The sequence below is a fragment of the Triturus cristatus genome, chromosome 10 (genome assembly GCF_964204655.1).
Source record: "Triturus cristatus chromosome 10, aTriCri1.1, whole genome shotgun sequence".
Taxonomy (NCBI): Eukaryota; Metazoa; Chordata; class Amphibia; order Caudata; family Salamandridae; genus Triturus; species Triturus cristatus.
In genome coordinates, this window is record NC_140593.1 from 873318933 (window position 1) to 873342526 (window position 23594).

Genomic DNA, 23594 nt, shown 5'->3' on the forward strand with positions numbered 1-23594 from the left:
GCGACTGTTTTCCCCAGAGCAGCACGCAGAGACACTGCTCCCACTAGTGGAGATATGTCTCACTGTCTATTTGGTCTGCAAGAAATGTTCTGTCGTTGTCCCATGAAATATCACTACTTCCAGGGATGAATAGTAAACTAAGCGGCTCCTTCCCTTCTTTGCCCGGTTCCTCACTCCAAATCACCACCACCATTCAATACCTCTCTCCTTTGCATTCCTCTACACCTTTCGGATCCTTCCTAGGCTTTCCTACGGAAAACTTTGTATTCTCATTGCTCTGGTTACATTTGTACCTCCCTTTCCTCTGTCCCCTTCCCATCTTCTCCTCCTGCTTCTTAGTTTGATTTCTTCTTCACATTTTCCAGTTCATGTTTCGCTTCTTTCACCTTCAGCCAACATGGCTTTAAGAAAGTTTTTTAAAAGCGCTATGGTGCGGCATGCGTTGACTGCGCCATAGCTTTTTTGTATTTTTCTTTAAGCCATGGTGCCCAGCAACACGTTAAAACAGCACATTGACAAAGCCAATACGGCTTGCATATTTTTCTCCTCTTGTTTGCCTTGGTGTCTTGCTCCCTGCGGAGGTCAGTCATATGAGAATCCAGAAAATTCAAGCTGGAAAACTGCCAGTAAGTACCCATTTGCTTTTGCAGCTTGAATCTTTCTATATTCTGGCGTATGCTCTGGTCCTTGCTTGCAGTTGTGCGTTTGCTTTCTTGTGGCATATCTGTATAGTTTAGGGTAACTATCTTGACGTGGTATCTTTTGCTACTTTTTTTTTGTTTTGTTTGTTTTAATCTGGAAAGGATGCAAAAAACTGAGAACGCTTTCTGATCAGTTTCGTCCTCTCTAGGAAATACATTACCACCCTACACCTGTCCAGTGTGTGTGTAAGGTTTGGGATTTTGGTTCCTAGAAGAAGCTTTGTGTTTGAATGATCTGATTATATGTGAAACTGTGATTATGACTTTTGGTAGCAAGTGAATGTTGGTTTGCAGGAACACTGTACTTGTGTATTTAGAAGTAAGGCATTTAGTTCTCATAGCATTCAATTGAGCACTCACACTTGCTGGAACTTGTGATGTGTCTCTTTATCATCTAATGGACATCCTGGACTAGTATTGCAAATAGTTTGCCTGGAAATTATAAATAAGTTTTATTGCATTTAATATTGTTGTACTGTTATGGAAACCCAACAAACCAATACTCAGCCTTGGATACAAAAAACATGTTAATCAGCATTGTCTGGCGGTTTATTTTAAACACTGTATTACTCGTATGGTACTCAAAACGTAAATTACCGTTCCTAAATCGTAAGGTAAGTCAATAAATTGAGAACTCTAACGCATGCATTGTTAAACCTGAAATAAAGTAATGCATCCTATACAGAACCCCACCCCTCAAAAAACAAAAATAACAGGCAAATATTTTCAATGACCTAAACCTCCAGGACATACGAACAAACAAATGTTCTTGGGTTAACTTCTCCAAATATACAATTTACATAATTCATCTTTTGGGAAACTGGTCATTTTTCTCTAGTTAATATCCTGGTCTTAAAAAGGCAACCTAGTTAAACTTTTTTTTAATCCTGCCCATTTCGTGTAAACCAATACAGTTGATGCTTCAATTGAGAATAAAGTGATAGTCTCTTACCCACAACCATAATTGAATCTTTGTAATGGGTTTCAAAGAAAGAAATATAATGCAAGAACTCTTCCCAATTTCGTTATAGTCCAAGCAATCCATTGCTCATTCGCACTTGCTGCCATAAATCTATGCGTAATTAAAGCAAACACTACCTTCTCCGGTCCCAATGTCGATGGCGCTGGCAGTGCTAGCCCCGTTCTTGTTACTTAGTCGGAACAGCGTCAATTGGCGAAGATTCTGGTGCAGACCGAGCCCAGTGGTTCTTGGTCATTGCCTGAGCGTTTTGAGGAGCATACAGGCATAGTGGAAGAGTGAGAGGGGTCACTGGACCCTTTAAAACACCAGTTATACACCCCTGGTGAGAATTTGGACAGGTATGAAGAACCGGTCCTAGGGGAGGCTTAGGCCATCCTCTCCCAAGGTTCACCATAAGGTGTGGTCTGGATACAACTAATTCAATGGGCAGAGTGGTTTCGTCGACCAAGGCCTTGTGGCATCACGCCTGGCTGGTGACCCCTCGCACCTAGTCTGCTGTTCGGAGCTATAAAAGGGGCTTTCAACCACATCAGCCATACCCCAGCCACTGTCCTGTGCATGCTTCCCAAGTTGTGCTAGGACTTGGTGCGTTCCGTTTACATGGCAATGGTAGTCAGAAGTCACCCGTCACCAACTCCTCAGCAACTGCATCCTCAAGGCCTTCCTAGCTTTTTTCTTCTGCAAGACCATAGGTGCCCAGTTGGAGGGAGAATCCAACATCTCCTCCACTAGCAGTGCATAACATCGGACAAATGGGTCTTTGGAGAGGTTACTCCCTCCCTTTCCAATCTCTTCCTGCCCCTCCCCCCCCCAACTGCCATCTCATAAACCGCTGCCAGAGGATCATCTGATTGTGCCCAGAGAGGTTACTGGCCAATGGGGCTATAGAAAGTGTTCCGATATCAGATGTAGGCTGTGGCTTAGCTGAGAGGCTGGTGCCACTAGTGCCCTCTTTGTTTCATGCAGAACAGGTTAGTCTCAGTGTGCACTATCTCTTAATTTATGGCGCCTCTTCGACTACTGCATTATGCCCCTCGTGTTTGGCTACGATAGGGGCGCTTCGTCCTTGATTTTGAAAAGGCATTTGATACTATTGAATGGCTTTAACTCTTTGAGGTCCTTCCACGATATGTCATTGGACCCGGATATATCCACATGGTGAAACTTCTCTATGATAAACTGACCTTATGAGTTCAAACTGAAAACGGGAACCCTCGTCACTGCATGAGTAAGGATTTGTAGAGGACTCACCAGACGAGGCTGCCTCCTTTCTCCCCTTGTTTTCTCTTTAGCAATAGAGCCTCTAGATCTGGTTATGCAGGCTTCGGAAGGGTCATGGGGTATACCGATTGGTGAGGGAGTTCACGCTATATCACACACAGATGATCTGCTGCTGTATGTTGGCGATCTCTGCTCTGTCCCGGGTGTCATACCTGACCTCACTCGATTAGCACATCTAACTGGTCTACATTTCAATTGGGGAAAGCCCTGTTTTGTTCCCCTTAATTTCCAGCTTGCCTGACCAGGCGTACATAATTAATGGCGCTCCTGTAACTCCGCAACTGTCTGTTCAGTTATCCGGGCTTCCGGATTTACCGCACTGACTGGGACCTGCTCAGGTGTAATCTTACAAGGGCACTCACTTCATTAATATCGCATATGTCTGTTGCCAGGAGAGGTGCTGTCACAAAAATGGTGGTTTTGCAGCGTGAATCTTTCTGGATTCACTATGCTGTGCATTATTCCGCGATCTTGTGGTTGGGTCCGGATTCGTAGTCTTTTCTTTGTTTTTTTTTTTTGTTTTTTTTTGTAGCCCAGGTGGGCGTCGACGTACACCATTTGGTGCACCTCCCGTGACGTCGTCGTGCTTCCTGCGGAAGTCCCACCTTTGGGGCGCCATCTTCAGATTCTTTTTTCCGCCGTTGGGTCTGGATCGTCATCGGGAAGCTCCAGAATTACACTCGAAGGAAGAAGGAAGAAAAGCGAGTTTCGTCGATAGAAACACTAGAAGATATCAGGAAAGGAAAAGATTTCATCAGGAGCGCGAAGAAAGGAGGACCAGCGCCCTTTTTCTTCGACGGCCTTGGAGAATGCACGCTCAGAGACCCTGAGCGCAATGGACAAGACGCCATTCAAGTTCTGCCCAAACTGCCACCACAAGTTCGCGCAGAAAGACCAGCATCCGGTCTGCAACCTCTGCCTACCGGTCGATCACCAGAGTATCGACTGCAACGCCTGCTCAGCCTTCGCGCCGAAGACACTCAGGGTGAGAGAGCGGCAGAGAAGGGCCAACGCCAGCATGGATGGCAAGGGGAAGCCCCTGACGCTCTACGCTCTGGGCCTCTCCTCGGACGACGAGGACAACGACGCCGAGACAGCCGAAAACTTCACGGTCGTAGAGACCGACAAGAAAAAAGAAGACGAGGTAAGAGAATCGTCGAGCGCGAAACAGAAAGTACCTCGACAACACGAGGGTGACTCGAGAAAATCTGAGTCAAAGTCCACGAAGGGAGCCCCGGCGCCGAAAACTTCGACGTCCAAGGGGGGAACCACGGACAAGAGGCCGAGCGGATCCTTAGATAAGGACTCCCTGGTGCCGAAAGACGCCGAAAGGCAAGGGTCGTCGAAAGCATCCCATGAAACGGGCCGATCGACGCAGAAAGAACGTTCGACGTCGACGCAAGTTTCATCGAAAAGAACCGCGGTCGACGCCGAAAGCATCTCCGAGATGGAGAAAAAGAAGAGGCGGCTCGAGGCCGAAATGGAGAACATCCTTCAAAGAAAGAAGGAGTTCGACGCCAGAATGAAGGAATTCAAGATTCCAACGGTTCCATCAGCGGACGTCGAGGAGGTCGAAGACGAGTTCGACGCCGAAGGGCTGACAAGGGAACTCGAAGAGGAAGAAGAGCCCTATTATGAGGGAGAAGCCGAGGAAGAAGACCAACGGTCGTTCTACTAATCGGCGGCATCTACCAGCAACGACGTCGAATGGCACGATCTCGACACCGAAAACCCGGAGGAGCCCGTGGACACGTACCCTTCGAGGCCTTCGCCACCCGACGACATCGGGGTCTACAATATGGTGGTCAGGAGCGCAGCAATGGCCTTCGGCGTCAAACTCGACGAGGAGAAACCGAAAGCCGATTTTCTCGTCGAGACACTGCTCCCCATCCAGACAAGGAGCCAGTTCCTCCCCATGCTACAAAGCGTGATGAATCAGGGGAGAGAAGCCTTCAAGGAACCTGCGACCTGCCGGTCGATCACGCCCAGGACAGAGAAGAAATATAAGCACTCCTCCCTGGACCCCCCTTACATCAAGGGTAGCGTGACCGCGGACTCCATCATAGCCTCCACGGCCAGGAGAAGGGCCAACGTACCAGCAACTTCGGGCCCACCCCCGGATAAGGAGAGCAGGAGGATTGACCTCACAGGAAGAAAGGTCGAGAGGAACGCCGCAATGCACTGGCGCATGGCGAATTCAAATGCACTCCTCAATAGACACCAATACCAGCACTGGGATGAGATGGGGGAGTTAGTAAAGCACCTCCCCGAAGAATACCGGCAGAGAGCCTCTCACCTGATAGATGAAGGCAAAAACATCGCCAACTCCTGTATAAAGACGGCGTTGGATGGGGCAGAGACTTCAGCAAGACTCATGGCCATAGGGGTCACAGAGAGGAGGCATGCATGGCTAAGAATCTCGGGATTCAAACCGGAAGTGCAGAACAACATCCTTGGCACCCCCTTCAATGGAGAGACACTGTTCGGAGCAACAGTGGACGACAAGCTCACCCAGCTGAAAAAAGAAAACGAGACGGCGAGGTCCATGGGGGCCCTACAGCTGAGGGGAATGAGGCGAGGAAATCCCTCGAAGACCCTACGGTAGGGGAGGAAGCCAGCAGGGGACGTCGCACCAGGCGTTCCAACAAAGTCAGCAGGGTGAAGGTCACGGACATGGTCAGCAGAAGCAAAACTGGCAATATCAACCTCGGGGCCAGTCCTTTCGCGGGAGAGGGAACGGACGTGGCCAAAGGAGGAGAGGGGGCGAACAGCCCTCGACGAAGTGACTCAGCACGCAAAAGGACGCCTACCCTCGTCAGGACCCCAAGGGTGAGGCGCAAAAAAGTGTCATCAGGGGGAAGAGAAAATTCAAAAGCCTATGAGCATACGACACCAGTAGGCGGAAGACTGAGGTTCTACCTTCAGGAGTGGTGGCGTATAACCACAGACAAGTGGATACGGAACGTTGTGCAGTACGGGTACTGCGTAGATTTGGAGAAAAGACCTCCAAACAGGAAACCAAGGGGAAGACTGAGATCGGCCCAAGAACTGGCAATACTCAGAGAAGAAACGCGGAAACTCCTGCAAAAGGGAGCCATAGAGACAGTGCCGTTCAGAGAACGCAACAAAGGGATCTACTCAAACTACTTCGTGGTTCCGAAGGTAGACGGAGACCTCAGACCCATACTAGACCTCCGTTACCTAAACAAGTTCATCAGAACGCAAAGGTTCAAAATGACTTCACTGCAGGAGGTTCTGCCACAGATAAGTGAAGGGGACTTCATGGTCACCGTGGACCTCAAGGATGCCTATCTTCACATCCCAATAAACAGAAGGCACAAGGGCCTTCTAAGATTCAACATCGAACAAGAACACTACCAGTTCACGACCCTGGCCTTCGGATTAAAATCAGCACCAAGGGTCTTTACAAAATGCCTGTCGGCGGTAGCGGCGCACCTACGAAGGCAGGGAATACATGTCTACCCCTACTTGGACGACTGGCTGGTCAAGGCAAACTCACGCGGAAAGTGCGAGAGGCACGCAAAACGCGTAACAGACACCCTCACAAATCTGGGATTCTCGATCCACTGGGGAAAATCGTCGATGGAACCGGAGCAGGTGAAGATTTTCCTGGGGGCAAAGATCAACTCCCGCAACGGTACAGTAGTGCCCAGCGAGAGGAGGACAGAGGATCTACTGAAGGAGGCGAAGCTCTACCAGAAGGGGCGAGCTCTGACAGTGAGGGCTGTGAGCAAGATGATGGGGATTATGGTGTCCTGTATCCAGCTGGTGCCGAATGTACGCCTGCACACGAGACCATTCCAGGAATGGCTACAACAACAATGGTCACAAGCAAACGGAAGTTGGGAGGATCTAGTGGTTGTTACGCACGCAGTGCAGGAGGAGATAACTTGGTGGAACAGAGACAACATAACAGCAGGGAGAAGCCTGACACCACCAATCCCAACAGTGACCATTACCACGGACGCATCGCAGAAGGGATGGGGAGCGCACATGGACAACCTCAGAGTGAGGGGTCTATGGGCCCCAGCAGATGCGGTCCGCCATATCAACTACCTCGAGTTGAAAACAATCCTGCTAGCCCTGAAGGCATTCCAGAGGCACCTGTTCAACAAGAGGGTGTTGGTCCAAACAGACAACACCACGGCGATGTTCTACATCAACAAACAAGGGGGGACACAGTCGTTCCCGCTCTCAGCCCTAGCTCAGGAGATTTGGAGATGGGCCATACCTCTCAGGATAGATCTACTGGCAGTTCACCTACCGGGGAAGGACAATGTGGAGGCAGACTGGCTAAGCAGGCAGACCTCAGCATCACACGAGTGGGAGCTCAATGGCCAGGAAACGGAGAAACTCTTCCGGAGATGGGGGACTCCCACAATAGACCTTTTTGCAACACGCCACAATGCAAAATGCCAAAGCTTCGCGTCCAGGCAACCAGATCAGCAATCCAAGGGAAATGCCCTATGGATAAGCTGGTCGAGGACATTTGCCTACGCCTTTCCACTGATACCCCTGTTGCACAGAGTGCTCGACAAGTGCAGAACCAGCAACATGACCCTGATCCTGGTGGCTCCGCAGTGGGCGAGGCAGACATGGTTCTCACAAATTCAGGAAATGGCACAAGGCGACCCATACAGGTTCGAGAGGAGGAAGGACCTGCTCTCAATGCAAAACGGAGAGGTCCTGCACCCAGAGCCAGAGACCCTCAACCTGGCGGCATGGCTCCTGAAGACCTAGAGTTCGCACACCTAAGATTGCCGCCGAGCACGATGCGAGTGCTACGGGAGGCGAGGAAACCAACTACACGAAAATGCTACAGCGCAAAATGGAAGAGGTTCACTGTGTGGTGCCGGAAAAAGGGCCTGCAAAACAGAATGACAAGAGACTCAACAGTACTGAGGTACCTCACACACCTTCTAAAGAGTAACCTCTGCTCGAGCTCACTAAGGGTACACCTAGCGGCCATCGTGGCCTACACCAGAGGTGAAAAAGGTGGAAGTTTCTTCAGCTCGCAGGTGGTGAGGAGATTCATGGAAGGAGCCAAAAGGATGGCCCCCCCGAAAAGGTTGCCGCCGCCGGCATGGAATCTGAATGTGGTCCTGACGGAGCTCATGAAGGCACCGTTTGAACCCATTCACAAGGCCACACTGCAGATGCTGACTATGAAAACAGCCTTTCTGGTGGCCATAACCTCACTACGCAGGGTGAGCGAGCTTCAAGCACTAACGCTGCAGGAACCCTACATTCAGATTCACAAAGATAGAATAGTCCTGAGAACGGACCCACACTTCATGCCCAAGGTAGTGTCGGCGTTCCACATAAATCAGACTATCCAGATACCAAGTTTCTTCCAAAACCCGACTACAAACGCAGAAAAGGCACTGCACACCCTCGATGCCAGAAGAGCGGTGATGCACTACATTGAGAGAACCAAAGAACTCAGGAAGTCGAAACAGCTGTTTGTGTCCTTTGCTACTAGCTTCATGGGTAGGCCAGTGACTAAGGGCACCATCGCAAGGTGGATTGCCCTCACTATTCAATTCTGCCACAAACAGGCTGGACAGGAGCTAGCGGAGGGGCCGCAGGCTCACTCCACAAGGAAGAAAGGGGCCACCGTGGCCTTCCTGGCGAACACGCCCATCCAGGACATATGCCTCGCGGCAACTTGGGCATCTGTGCACACGTTCACGAAACACTACTGCGTGGACATTCAGATGAACAAGGAAGCACAGGTTGGACAGAAGGTGCTTCAGCACATTTTCAACGACCAACGCTCATCTACCACCCAGCCGCCACAGAACTAGGAAAACCGCTACAAAATCGATGCACAGCATAGTGAATCCAGAAAGATTCACGCTGCAAAACGAATAGTTTCTTACCTGTCGGTGTAGTTTTGCAGCTTGAAGATCTTTCTGGATTCACTAGCGAACCCACCCACCTCCGCCAGGAAGATGAGGCTGGAGGAAGAGGGGGTAAAATGGAAAAGATCAAAGAAATACAAACATACAGATAAAGGGACAAGAAGGATTAATCAATCGCCTAGGGTTAAAAAAAAAAAAAAAAAGGAAAGGAAAGGGAAAAAAGAACCCGAAGATGGCGCCCCAAAGGTGGGACTTCCGCAGGAAGCACGACGACGTCACGGGAGGTGCACCAAATGGTGTACGTCGACGCCCACCTGGGCTACAAAAAAAAAAAAAAAAAAACAAAGAAAAGAAAAGACTACGAATCCGGACCCAAACACAAGATCGCGGAATAATGCACAGCATAGTGAATCCAGAAAGATCTTCAAGCTGCAAAACTACACCGACAGGTAAGAAACTATTCGTTCTCCTACGTCTCCTTTCTTTCACTAATTTGCCGCTGTATCTTCCCACGTCCTTCTTCCGCTCCTTTGAACTTAAGCTTGGCGACCTTATATGGAAGAGATCCCATTGTAGGGTGGCCCTTTTAAAACTGTACTACCATCCACCCAGGGAGGATTGGCGGTACCTAACCTGGAACATTATTCTTAGCGTCCCCGGTACAGTGGGTGACTCTTTGGATGATGGGATTACACCTTTCAGATATAGCAGCAGATGGTCCTCCCTGTTGCTTGGACGCTGTCCTTTATTTGTTCCATCCATGCTCTGGGACATCCCAACCTCGACCTATACTACTGCAAGTGACCTATCGTTGCTTCAGTCGTTATTTATTCCTCACCAAACAAATGACATCGTATGCCCCTGCAACTCCGTCATTAGGTTTGCCCAGAGGTAACAAGATGACACTGGCTGAGATTTTGGCATGGCATGCCGCAGGCATACATACATTGAGACTTGTACCATGATGGTGTACTCATGACGTGTGAAACCCAGGAAGAGGGGCTGCCCCCAGGGCCCTTCATTGGTCACACCTCTTGGATTTGTACACTACATCACCATGGGGGGGGGGGGGGGGGTTGAAATGCAAGAACCACAAGCTCATCTCGCACTTCAATATCTCAATGTAATGGGGAGGACGACGACCTCACCCGGTAGTTTGTGGATGCACTCTGACTGAAAACTGCCACTGCATTGACCTCACTTCAGCATCATTGGGAGACTAATCTGGCTTGCCCATGCACCTCTAAAGAATGGAACATGATTCTGGCAGGTCCCACACACATCCCTCATAACACCAGGTTTCTGCTGTTACAGCTCTACAATCTACTTAAAGCAGATCTCCCACCTGAGACGATGAATTGTTATTTTTATAAGCTGTATGTGGTTCCCCCTCCCCCCCCCCGCGTTGCATCCATCCTGACGCTGATGTTTTACATATGTTAGTCATGTCCCCCATTACTGCAATACTGGGATGGGGTCAGACCATTTGTTTGCTTCCACAGAACGGCAACTTACTTGCACATGGGAGGTTTGTATATTGAGTATAATCCTGAGCTAAAAAGCACAGGGCTACTACATGTTTTCTGAACCTATGCTTTTTAGTAGCCAAACGACACATTATGAAGCGCCGGAAACCACGAACTATAATGGCCTGGTCACGTTCCAGCCTCACCTGGGTTAGAGCAGAGGGAGTTTCTCTCTGTAGGGAAGAGACTCTAGGATTACGCAAATACCCCATTTCATCCACCTGGGACGTAATCTTACAAACTGAACTATATCCTGAGGTGGAAACCAGTGAAGTGAGGCTACCGACCCATAGATAATACCCGATTAGGCCTATTTGCTCAAGTCCTAATATCAGTATCTGTACTGTTTGTGTAGATATTGAAATGTGTACCAAGTGACCCTTGACCTTCATTGTGAAGATGGTAACTCGCCCAAGGCGAATTGGAATTGTATTGAGAGGCAGCAAACCCTTCTTGTTTCCCTTTCACCCCCACCCAACCTTGTTCTACCCCTTCTCATAATGTTTATTCTTGTAACCTCTGAGCTAACTGGTTGCTCATGGTTAATTTGTTTATACTTGTTTGATGTCCTTACCATGGACTGTTATGGTAATTATACCTGTTCACTGGCTGCTTGTCTTTGGAGATAGTTTTCTTTGCCATGCTTTGTATGCCAGTAATTCCTATGTCCAAGGGAATGCATACCCCCTCAGATCAACTGTAATGTGCTCCCTAACGTCTTATTTTGTTACTAATCCGTTATTAACACCCTTGTATTTCTATTCCACCCGATATTGAACTCTAATGTCAAGAAATCTTAGATCAAACAAAAATCTGAAGTAGGCGGATGTTCCCACTACTTTCTGATACCTAAAATGAATATAGGTCTTCGTCCTATTTTAGACCTCCGAACCAGCCATCTTTTCCTCAAAGGAGAAATTCAAGGTGCTCACTTTCGCTTAAGTCTTGTATGCCCTATACCAATAAGACTGGCTGGTAGTATTTGACTTGCAAGATGCATATTTTCACATCCCCATCATGCCTGCGCTTCAAGGAAGGCCATGAGCACTTTCAGTTCATGGTGCTCCCCTATGGCCTTACCAGCGCCCCTTGGTGGTTCACAAAGGTGATTGCGATGGTGGCTGCTCTTCTGCGTAGGTTGGGGGTTTCAGTCTCTAACCCCCACCTTGATGACTGCCTGAAGGTGGCCTTGCCCCAGACTGTCGTTTTCTACCTCCAGACTACAGCAGACCTGCATTCGCTGAGGTCCACTATAAAAGTACCAGTTGCACCGGACTACTCCTCAGACGCTCCCTTTCACTGGAGCTGTTCTGGACATGCTTGCCCGGAGGATAACCTGAATCTGCACTGATTCCAGGATATTCAGGTTATGATTCCGATGTTTCATTCTCTATCATGGATTTCGTTGAGGGACTCGGAGGCTACCCGGTGTCAAGGCCTCCTGCATCCTGTTGGTAAATCATGCTAGATGGCATATGCGGGCTCTGCAGTAGGAACTGAAGTTTCGGTAGGTGCAGCATCAGGGAAATCTCACTGATGTGGTCCAGATCTCGGTGGGATCTGGAAAGGAATTGCAGTGGTGGCTAACAAACCGCAATTGGGTCAGAGGAAAACCACTCTCCCTTCCCCAGCTAGATCTCACAGTAGTGACAGATGTCCCTCCTGGGATGGGGTGACCATCTGGGAGAGGCGAGATCAGAGGACTCTGGCCTCCGGAAAAATTCGGACTCCACATCAACCTGTTGGAGATCTGGGCGATCCGACTAACATTGAAATAATTTCTGACCTCCGTTAGGAAAGTTAGTGCAAGTGTTCACGGACACCACCACTGACCTATGGTACTGCAATAAGCGGGGTGAGGTTGTGGATCATTTGTCAAGAGGCCTTGCGTCTCTGGACATGGCTGGAGCAGCAGGGAATATCCCTGGTGGTCCAACACCTGGCAGGTTCTGTGAATGCCAAGGTGGACAAACTCCGCTTGTTAGGCCTAGCGGATCATGAGTGGCATCTTCCCTCGGTGGCTCATGGTTTCTTTCAGCAGTGGGTAGAGCCTTGGTTGGAACTGTTCGCCTCCAAAGAGATCAGACAATGTCAGCAGTTCTGCATGTTGGAGATTCCATGGTGGCAACCGCTCAGCTGCACTTTTGTGTACTGAGTGCAGCTCAGGCCTCCTGTATGCCTTGCCGCCCACACCACTCCTGCCCAGAGCTCTCAAAATGATCAGGAATGACCGGACCCAAGTCATTATTGTGGCTGTGGACTGGGCACGGAGAGTTTGGTATCACGAGCTACTGAAAATGTGCATGGATACGCTGCTTAAGCTGCCACTTTAAGCTGGCCTTCTGTTGCAGGGATGGTCCTCCACCCGAACCGGTCAACTCTCTGCCTCCTTGTGTGGAGATTGAGCAGCGACGGTTTCTTTTGACCTTCCTCCCGAAGTTTGTAAAGTTATTCTGGCAGCCCTCCACAAAATGGGTATTCGTCTGCCGTTGGAAAAATGTGTGCAATTTTGTACAGAAGTCTACTGACCCTCTTTCTGATATTGTACTCTTTATTCCTACCCTTGCCCAGCAGGGCTCGGCTCTGGGTACTCAAGGGTCATCTTTCTGCTCTTTCAGCTTTCCTGCGGCTACCTGATCAACCCTCTTTAAATCCCCTATTGTAAATAGATTTCTGAAAGGGCTTGTACATATGTTCCCTCTTTGCCCTTCATCATGCCTCAGTGGGATCTGAACTTCGTTCTCACTTACCTCCTGTGTGCTCCGTTTGAGCCATTTCACAATTGCCCCCTTAGGCTGCTTACCATCAAGAAAACCTTTCTAGTGGCAGCAATGACTGCCCGGAGAGTGAGTTGTGAGAAAGTGCCATCTTTCTTGCATGGTATGCCCCCACTTTTTGCTGAACTGCTGAATGTACTTTGACTGAGTATGCCCTGGACTCCTGCCAATCAGGTGCCCAGGGTCTATGTTCCTTCCCTAAAAACCTCAAACCCAAATTGGCAAACCCTGGCCACATGTTTGCCCCTGGTAAATGGTACCCTAGGTACCCAGGACCTTGTGACCAGGGAAGGCCTCTAAGGGCTGCAGCACTCATTGTGCCACCCTTAGAGGCCCTGTACCCTTACGCACACGCACACACTCACACACACACACACACACACACACACACACACCCACACCCCCCCCCCCCCCGGCAGGCTGAGTGTCTGGGTACAAGACAAAACAAAGAGCCGACATGGCACCCATCCCTGTGTGCCATGCCCACCACCTACACTGCCCTGACATACATCAGCCACCCCTCTAGCTGGGTGCCCTATGCCAGTGGTGTGGGCACAGGAGCATGAGCCCTGTGCCCCTACAGTTCCCAGGTCCATTACTGGGCACTGTAAGTGCAGTGCTGCCATTTAAGAGTACATGGTGCTGAGAGCTCGTCAAACACAAACTCCACAGCACCATAATGGCAACACTGAAGACTGATGCCAGTATGGGATTTAATGTACCAAGCACCACAGAGGGCATCTTGGAGATGCCCCCTGAAACCTAGCCTACAATCCACGTCTGGCCTGAGAGGCTGCCTAGGCTGCCACACAGCAAACGTGTTGCTGTACCCCTGGGTAGGAGAGTCCCTGCTCTCCTGGGCCTGCAACAATGCACATCCTGGGCGAGGTGCTAGGTCTCCTCCCCAGGATGGACAGGGGGAAGCTTCAAAGGCATGCCAACTCTGCGAGCTTCCCCAGGCCACTTGCAGCCCCCATTCTGGTGGGAAGCCTGGCCGGAAACCCCAAATAAGGACAGGGGATGTGCCAGCCTGCTAACCCCACCCCTCAGGTGGGGGAGGCAAGGTGAAGCACATCTCCGGGCGCTTGCCATCTTGAAGATGGGAGGCCCTGCCCAAGCAGGACTAGGCTACTGCCCCCTTCCCACAGGAGAGTGACAGAATAGGGGATGTACCCACCCCAGGACAGGGACCCATTGGTCCCTGCCCTTTACCTACCTGTAACGCCCCTAAATCTAGTATTTAGGGGCACCCTGAACCTTCCTTCCCCAGATTCCAAAATACAAAGAAGAGCAAGAAGAAAGAAGACCTGCCGTGCAGCTGCTAAGAGGAAGACACCAACTGCTTCGGCCCCAGCCCTACCGGCCTGTCGACCCTCGAACCTGCTCCTACTACATCCCGGCACCTCTTGTGGCCAGCAACCTCACAAATTCCGGAGGACCTGGCTACCTTTTGGCTCTAAGCACCTGGGACTCCCATGAGCAGAGGCTCTGCTAAAAATCAGCTTCTAATCCCTGGCATCAGCCCGGAACCGCGAACCCTGCACACTCTGCACCCGCCAAGCCTGGCCTATGCCGGAGTGGACAAAGACCACGAGGACGACCCCCCCGGTGACTCTGACCCAGAGTCCGGCACCCAAGGACTTCTCTCGACGCTCCTGACTAAGCCTGCAGCCTCAGAACCAGGTACCCCCCCAACCGTGATCAACAGAGGGTAAGATTTCCCAACACCAAAAGGCGCCCTGCGGCCCCCTGTGCCTAACTCCTGGGTACCTAACTATCCTCCAACTACCCAATTTACCTCTCGAAGTGGTGGTGGCACCTGAAGAATCTCCGTCCCTGAACTTGCAGCCTTTTTTCAACCAGGAGCTTTCCCATTGAAACCAATTGAGCCCCGAAGGCTCAAAAGCACCCTGCACCCAGCCACCCGAGTGGCCCTGGCAGTGTAACCTCTACACCTATCTACTTCTCCCATTTGCCCTGAGCAAGTGACCAGGAGCCCAGCTCCCCCAGCCGCGTGGCCTGATAGTCAGCAGCCACCAACCAAGGCCCCCCTGCCTCCCATAGGATAAAATTGGGCCTAACTCACTCTGTACCCGGCTGCCCCTGTGCCGCTGAGGGTGTAACCACTGTACCAACCTGACCCTGGGAGACCCCTGAGTCTGTGCCCAGAACCTTAACTTTGCCAGTCGGGTACTTACCCAAAAGCCGATAACTCACTTTTCTTCCATAGGGTAACATTGACTGGTTTCTTCTAAAATTTCTTTAAAGTGTGGAGTTTCTAAAACTTAAAATATTCACCAAAAATCAGCTGAGTAACAAACGAAAATACTCGCGTGCTATTAGGAGAAATCCCAGTGCTTGATCTTGGTGCCCAGCACTGACCCTGAAATATATTCACAACCGTACTTACCAGTAACCCAATTTTCTTCCATAGGAAACCATTGACTGTTTTTCTGTGAAAATTCTCAAGTGTCAATTTTTGCAAACTTCAAATATTCGTTAAAAATCGTACCAACTGTGAAAACGTAATTACTTACCTGTTTTAGATGGAGGTCCCAGTACTGAGTCTAGGCACCCAGTACTGGATTACAAAAGCAACTAGAACATACTATACCTGCAAATTGAATTTTCTTCCATAGGGAATCATTGACTGTTTTCTATGAAATTTCTTCTAAGTGTCAACTTTTAAAATGGCAAAATATTGCCTACAAATCATTACAGTAACTAAGTAGACTTTCATCACTTGTTTCTAAGAAATGTCCCAGGACTGAATCTAGGATCCAGTCCTGGAATTACAAAAGTAATCTATTGCAAATAACTTAAAGCTTCCATTGAACTCCATGCATTATTGTGTTGCCTATTGCATGCAACAACCTGTAACTTTCTACAAAAGCCAATTGCATATTGCAAAAGTATTTACCTAAAGCATCATTCTCAGAAAGTATATTTTAATACCTATTTTTGGTTCTAAAATAAAACTAACCTATATATTTTTTTATATAAACCATTGGCCTAGAGTTCAGTTATTGAGTGTGTGAGACCATTTGCTGACTGTGTGCAACAAATGCTTTACACTGTCCTCTGATACTTCCTTACTGCTCGACCAAGCTACCACTTTAGAGAGTAAGGTTATATTTAACTTTAGCCTCTGCCAAACCTCTGGGGACTGTGGACTCTGTACACACTGTACCTATTTGGAAACAGTATATACAGAGCCACTTTCTCACTTGAGTGAGCTGCAGACTTAATCATCCAAGCCTCCCCATTTTATGGTATTCCCAGACAAGGTGGTGCTTCACACCCGGACCTCTTTGCTACCAAAGGTGGTGACCCCATTGCATTTGGGACAGTCACCCTGCCCACCTTTTATGCTCCTCTACATTCCACTAAAGAGGAGGAAAACTCCACGAAAGGACCCAGAAAGAGGGTTGTCGTTCTACTTCAACCGCACAAGAGTTCTGGGTGGATGAGCAACTCTTCTAGGGATATGTAGGGGCTACTGGGTGGATGAGCAACTCTTCTAGGGATATGTAGGGGCTAAAAAGGTCAGGCAATTCATAAACTAACCATTTTGCGCTGGGTTGTTCTCTGGCTAGAGATCTGCTATGCCCTGACTAAAAAGAAGCCTCTTCAGGGTTAACTGGCCAATTCCACTAGGGGGAAAAGCTAAGACCACGGCGTTGGCTCCGTTGTGTTCTAGTTCTATACATTTTCCAGGAAGCAACGTGGGCGTCTTTGCACGTTTGCCAAACACTGCTGCATTTACAGTTGGTCTACAGGGACGGGCATTTCTCCTATTCGGTCCTACAGGACTTTTTAGTTTAGTCAATCGGTCCGCAGCCCAATGCCTGGATGTTATGGCTTGGGTATCTATTCAAAGGTGATGCATCTGCATCTAGAAGTCTATATCAGATAAGCAAGTTTCTTATCTCTGGTACCGCGGTATCTGGTAGAGACCATATTTAACTGCAGATTCCTTACAGACCCACCCATGCCTCTCTGCACTGGACACATTTATAGGGCTAGGGTTGCTACCTTTTCAGGACCCTAGTATGACACGCGCTAGTCAGTTCACTTCATTACTCTGCGCTTCTGCTGTGGAAAGTTGGAAAAGGTAACTGACCTTCGCATGCCTGGGTGGCGCCTATATAGGTGTCCGGGATGTCTCATCCAGCGATGGCATGCAGGGATATTGCTTGCGCAAATGTTTCCAGGACCAGTCTGGTGCCTGTGAAATTCAAAGGTAAGGAATCTGCAGCTAGATAGTTTCTACCGGATAATGCATTACTGCAGGTAACTTGTTCTTCGGTGCTGTGGTTCTTTCTGAATCCTGGTTCTGTGTTTAAAAGATGGCCAAGCTTGAGGTGGGCTGAGAGTTGCTTGTTGAGGGGCTTTTCAATCACTTTGGTTGGACGGGGGGGGGGGGTAAGGAAATGGATTGGAAGTTCAGTTGGTTTGGGCCGGCTGTGGGCTTCTTGAGGAGAGTGATTTCTGCAAGTTTCCATTCATCCAGTAAAGTGGCGGACGTGATGGAGGTGTTGATGTGGGTCAGGATGGTCTGATTGGTGGTGATCCCAACTTGTTAAATGTGGTGGGGGCATGGGTCCGTTGGAGCCCCGGAGTTGATGGCCTGCTTGATTGTTCCTGTGTCGTTTCTAGTGAGGGATGTCCATTCAGTCAGGTGGCAGTCTTGGGTGGTGGTGAGTGGTTAAGCAATGAGTTCTCTGGGGTTTGGTTAGGGTTCAAAGTTGCTGTAGAGGTTTCCTATTTTGCTGTGGAAGAAGTTGCGTAAGTTGTCGCAGAGTTGTTGGGAGGCAGCAATGTTGACAGAGGCTGAGGGCGAGGGGAAATCCTTGGTGATCGAAAATCTCCTGGCAGCTTTTGGAGCTTTCTTCGATATGGTCCACTAGTGCTTTCTAGGTTTCACATGTATAGCGCCTGCGCTTTGCTTGTAAAACCTATTGTATTTAATAGATCTTAAAAAGGGGTTACATCCTGCCCTCACTTATTGGTCTGTGTGCTTGTCACTTTAATTTTCCTTGTTTCTGTTGGTTGGAGGAGTTCTGTTCAGTGGTGGGTTCTCCCCCCCCCCCTTCTTTTTCCTGAGCGCACGCATTTCTGGTGTGCTTGTGTGCGGACGCAGAGACTCTAACCCGGCTCCCTAGCGCCAAGGTCAGCAGTTCTGTCCCATACGCCACATCCTCTGTCCCCTTTTATTTTCATTACATGTTCTAGCCTCCCTCTGAAATGCAAGCCACACATTTCAGATACCTAGAGTTTAGTTTGAATATCGCTGTTTCTCAGCGCAAGTAAAGATCGCACCGATAAAGTTGTGAAAACATTTTTGAACAGTTACTATTTTACTCTATTTCAACATACATCGAGGTACCTTTATGAAATGATTTGTCTTCTACACTAAAAGTAAAATAGTTTGGTAAACTGTGCCCTTTGACTCGACTGGATGTTGACGTGCAGTGGATGCGCGCGTGCGCTAGAGGAACTGCGCCCCTTTTGTTCCACAATTTAAAGAGGTTTCCTTCAGTTCGATAGTGTGAAGGAACTATCCTGAAAGTCTGTTCCTTCTCACAGCTGAAGAGGAATGTGACCTTCACTTGATCACTGCTGGACAGAGTAGTGTACAAAGAACTCATCACGCCAACCTACATCTCCCGACACGTGACGTCTGTCTTGCCTTTTAAATGCTTATATTTGCTCCTTGTTTCTTCTGTTTCCGTTCTTGTGTGAGATTTAAACTTCGAGTGAAACTAGAGAGATAAAAATTATACCGGGGTGAATTGTCCTTTACTGATTCGGTGCGGGTGTTTGGAAGGGGTGAAAGGCGCTCACAGTGCACAAAAGAACCACCAAGTTTTCTTGAGGTCCGCGCCCTCATAGCAGCAAGAAAATGGCTTTCGAGTGCAACCAAAGAGTGGGACTGGTCGAGTGGTTTTCGGCGGTTCCAAAATACGAACAAATGTTAAAATCATTTCTGTCGCTCTTTAAGCTGTAGATATTATTATTGTTATTGCAAAAGCGCTGTTACCTGCACAGTAGGCCTTCGTTAATACATGCTTGGCTGACGTGTCCTGAGTGCTTTTCTCTGCTGCGAGTGATTATGCCGCAGAAAGCTTCAGAGAGGAGTTCCAGGTTACTGCCATTTTATGATCTTGCATTAAAATGCCACTGCAAATCACTTCTCTGCTGGTCGGCTTGCGACTATGGGACACCTTATTTGATTGACCGTAGATACCATCTTTTCAGGGTCTTGGACACAGGGGGGGACTATTTTTGATAAGAGGTTTGTGCTTGTGGGGTAATTTAGTTAAGCTAAATAAATTACCGGCATGAAATAAAATCACTTCTAAATTACATCTGTATCGTCTTTATAGTTTCCAGTGCCTAGTTTTCGGAAATTGCCATCTTTAGTCATGTTGCGAGACCATACAAAAGTTCCCTGCCTATTTTTTTATTTTTATCAAAATAGATATTTTGGCTCCCTCTGGTGACGACTTGGTGCATGAAATGCATTCTGAAAACTGATATAGGCATTTTGCTATGAGTTACGATGGAAACGAAATGTTACTGAACATTCCAACCTAAGTTATTAGCCAGAAAATGAAGACGCAAGTGGATTCTCATACTCCTTGAAGTACGCTCCCTGCTTGACGCGTTCACGGCAAGGCAGAGTCCGGAAGATATCCGAAATATTAATGGCAGCGCTTTAAGTGGATTTTGATGTTTTCTCTCTGTAGTGAAAATGTGCCTCGTCACAATTTGCACACCTGTTCATGTAGCGCTGCTTCGTGCTCTCATGCAGCTGGTTGTGTTCTACCGGCAGACGCACGTCAGACTGCCACGCGTACAAATATTTATGCTTTAAAATAGGGTTCACTCTTTTATATGAATGTACCAGCGCTGGAATTGCAAGCTTTATGCCAGTAACTCCTGAATTGTAGGTCAGTGCGTGGCAATACAAAGGAAGTGTGCTAATGACAATCGGCTTAACACTGGGAAGGTGTCTGTCTGCACGCCCGCCCACCTCCCTCTCAGTTGTGTTGCTTCAGTTTGGTGCTGCGAAATTGTACTTAATGCTTTTTTTAGTCACTCGGAGCGCCTCGTGCATTTTCAGTATCGGAGCTATCCACATCCTCCCATTGGGCCACCTAATGCTTATAACTTGTGGACGAGTCTATGCGATGCATACTTTTAGCCATCTCTGCGTCTTCTACACTGTGCAAAGCTCAGCCAGTGCTCACTACACCCTGACTTGCAGCACCAGGACGCGCAGCATCGTGAAAGCTAATGTGCAGAGCTGCCGACATCGGAACTTGGTTCCGAGTCCCGGCGTTGAGTAATACATCCTGTGATTTTAGTTAACTTCTTAATCTTACCGTTCATGAAAGTCTTCTCTTGAGTAACGGAACCTCATGCTCACGTAAAGCACTTTAATGCATTTGGACCAAATTTGCGCTATGTTAAAAAAAAAAAAAGTGGTCTGAACTCTTCTCAGTTTATATTTGCTGTGCGCTTTTAATTTGGGAACAGGGGAAGCTCAGTCGGTGGTAGCACATCCAGACTAGCAGCACCCCCTGCTAGTCTTCTGTTGTAGTAACTGTCCATTCATCTGAACCCAAACCTGCTGAACCTCTGGCACAGAGCGCTCTGCCAGTGCCCACGACCAGCAAGCTCTTTTGATGGCTAGTCAGTCACCTTAGGGCTGGAGCCTGGATTCTCATGGCACCAGCAATTGTTGCCATCCCTCTGCCACCATACATAGTACTACTCCTTTTAACTATTCTCCCCACTTTATAATTAAGGCTTCCAGTTTTCCGTTTTTACAGATAAATCCAGACTGAAAACAGTGTCTTGTCTGTATTTATTTTTAAAAGCGGAAAAATACTAAAAATGGTTCTTCTTGTGAGAAACTCTCCATGCTCTTTCATGAATTCTAGGCAACAGCTGAGCAGGCAGACTGCATAAAGGGTTAACATACAGGATGAGATTTCCTTAAATACAGGCATATGTTAAAATATATTTGTAGTACAACGCTAATCTGTACCTGTGAGTGTAGTCTTTTGTTATATGTGGCTGCTTAGTTTGCTAAAATGTGACGGGCATCCATGTGAGTGCACGTCCAATAGTTTTTCGTTTCAGCTGGTACAAAGCACATTAACGTTATGTGGACAAGGTTATGTGGAATCAAATACTGGCACAGGCAAAAATCAAAAGTAATACCTCTATTAATATTCTGATTGATATTATACACACTTAATTGTAAAAATAAAAATTAGCGACCAAATGAGGGATTGGAGACATTTTAGCAGATTATCTGCAAATTCATTTTTTGATTTAATCTTCTAAAAACGGGATAACGTACTTTTTGATTTAAAAAAAAAAACTGTCTAGCCCCATAAAATGAGGTCTCCTCAATGTATGGCCTTATGACTTGCCTATTCAAAATTACTGTATTTCTAGCTAGTGTCTTGATGTGTTATGCATATTGCAGCTTTTCAACTGCTATTCAGATTTTACAGACGTAGCAACTCTAGTTTATACACAAATCTTTTAAATACTGTTTTGCTAGACTAACTATTTTCTCAAGGATGTAAAGAAATAAATACATGCAGCCTCTCGTTTAACGTGCAATGAGCTCCGCCCTAGTCCAAGGTGCATCGCCTTGCTCAACACAGGGTAGCAATCTTTAAGCTTGACCAAATGCCCAGCCATCAAATTCTTTGAGAACAAAAATTTCTTCCAACATCAACCCACCTTTTTGGAATGGCCTCATGCGAACGCCATAGTGATAATTAAAACCAAGTGACCTCAAAAAGAATACTACGATCAAGGACCTATTTGGGCTCGGGTAAATGTGTGATTTTTTTATTTTTATTTTAATACCAATCCGATATTTGTGGGGGTTGATCATCTCAAGGTGTTTACTTTTCATAGCCCACTAAACAACTTTATTGTACATTTGATCTGCATGACTTGTGCTTTTTTAGATTGTCATTCTATTCTTAACACAACAGGTTCTAAGAGGAAATAATTGCCTTTGAATATTAGTAAAGGTTTTATCTATGATTACCAGCGGCCATATTACATAAGTGCTCTGGGACGACAGTGCATTGGTAATTGGAAGTGGTCTACACTGTACTATGCAATGGTTTCTATCTGCGGGAGACGACCACTGATATGATGGATATTGCGGCTGGCAATTGTAATTGAGTAATGCAATAAAAATTGTTTTTGCAAAAAAAAAAAAAAGTGCTCTGGGACGCAATGGGACTTTGCACCCTCAGGGCACTTTGGTATAACAGAATGGGCCACAGACACTTGTGCAGCCCCTTCTGTAATGCAAATGGCGCTGTCGTACATATAGTGCTATCAAGAGAGGGTGTTCGCTCAATTTGCATGGGAGGTGTGGCCTTTGCAAATGAGGGGATATTTTTTCCCTCTGCACCTACTCTGTATTACCAACATGTGCGCAGAGGCAAACATGCCCTTAGGAGGCAGGGTGTTCGCAGTCTAGGCAGTGAAAATTAGGTACTCTGTGCACTACATGTGCAAAGGGGCTGCAGATCCTCCTGAATTTCCTTTGAGATCATGCCTTAGCTTACCATTTGCAAGTAGTGGATTCATTTTATGAACTCGCTATGCTCGGAGGGATGTTTTCCTTCCAGTACAAGGCAAGGAGTATCTACGCCTTTCCTGTAATTTGTCAAGTGTCCTCTTGGTGACTGATTCAATCCAAAGACTGCTGTGACAACTCCTAACAGCAGAATGCAAAGTACCCCAACACCCTTTCGGTCCCAGAGTTCTGGAATGAGGTCTCGATCCGTGTCCGTCACCACTGTATGTGCCTTTCGTATTTTTACCTTACTGCCGGATATCTGATCACATGGGATGATTATGGCGCAGTCTCAAGCTTGATATTCCATTCGTTCATTATCTTGTGAGCCGACTCTATATGGAGTGCTCCTGTTTATAGGTTTCTGGGATTTTGCCAGCCACGCAAAGTCACTCAGTGGCATAACCCTGCCACCCCCTGCTTCCTATAAGATTCCTCACTTTCTGATGCACCCTTTTTTTCAAACTTTGACATTGACCATCCTATTGCAACCTTAAGGGGTACCACTTAATAGTACTTCACAATGTCTGGGCAAAGAACTCCTATCCCCCACTCGTGTAGTCTGTTTGCCAGGATTTGGTAAAAAAGAATTGCTGTGTGTTTAGAAGTGCTATCTGCCTAAACGACTTGCAGGTCTACACATTTTTCCTTGTATTATGAATACAGGATGATGCCTGCTTTCTGCATAGAGCAGAAAGGGCCATCCAGTTGTGTGAAGATATTGAACAGGGAAGTGTACGTTTTCTCTAACTGAAGGAGGAAGGCTTTGTAGAACAATGTAGTTAGCCGAATTGGGCCCATGGTTTTGTTAGGA

At 47.7% G+C, this 23594-nt stretch overlaps 1 protein-coding gene across 8 annotated transcripts in view; it reads left to right on the top strand.

Moving 5' to 3' along the window:
* The window catches only part of LOC146796147 (aurora kinase B-A-like), a 67701-nt gene that overhangs the window by 38888 nt on the left and 5219 nt on the right, over nucleotides 1-23594 (top strand). The window lies entirely within an intron of this gene.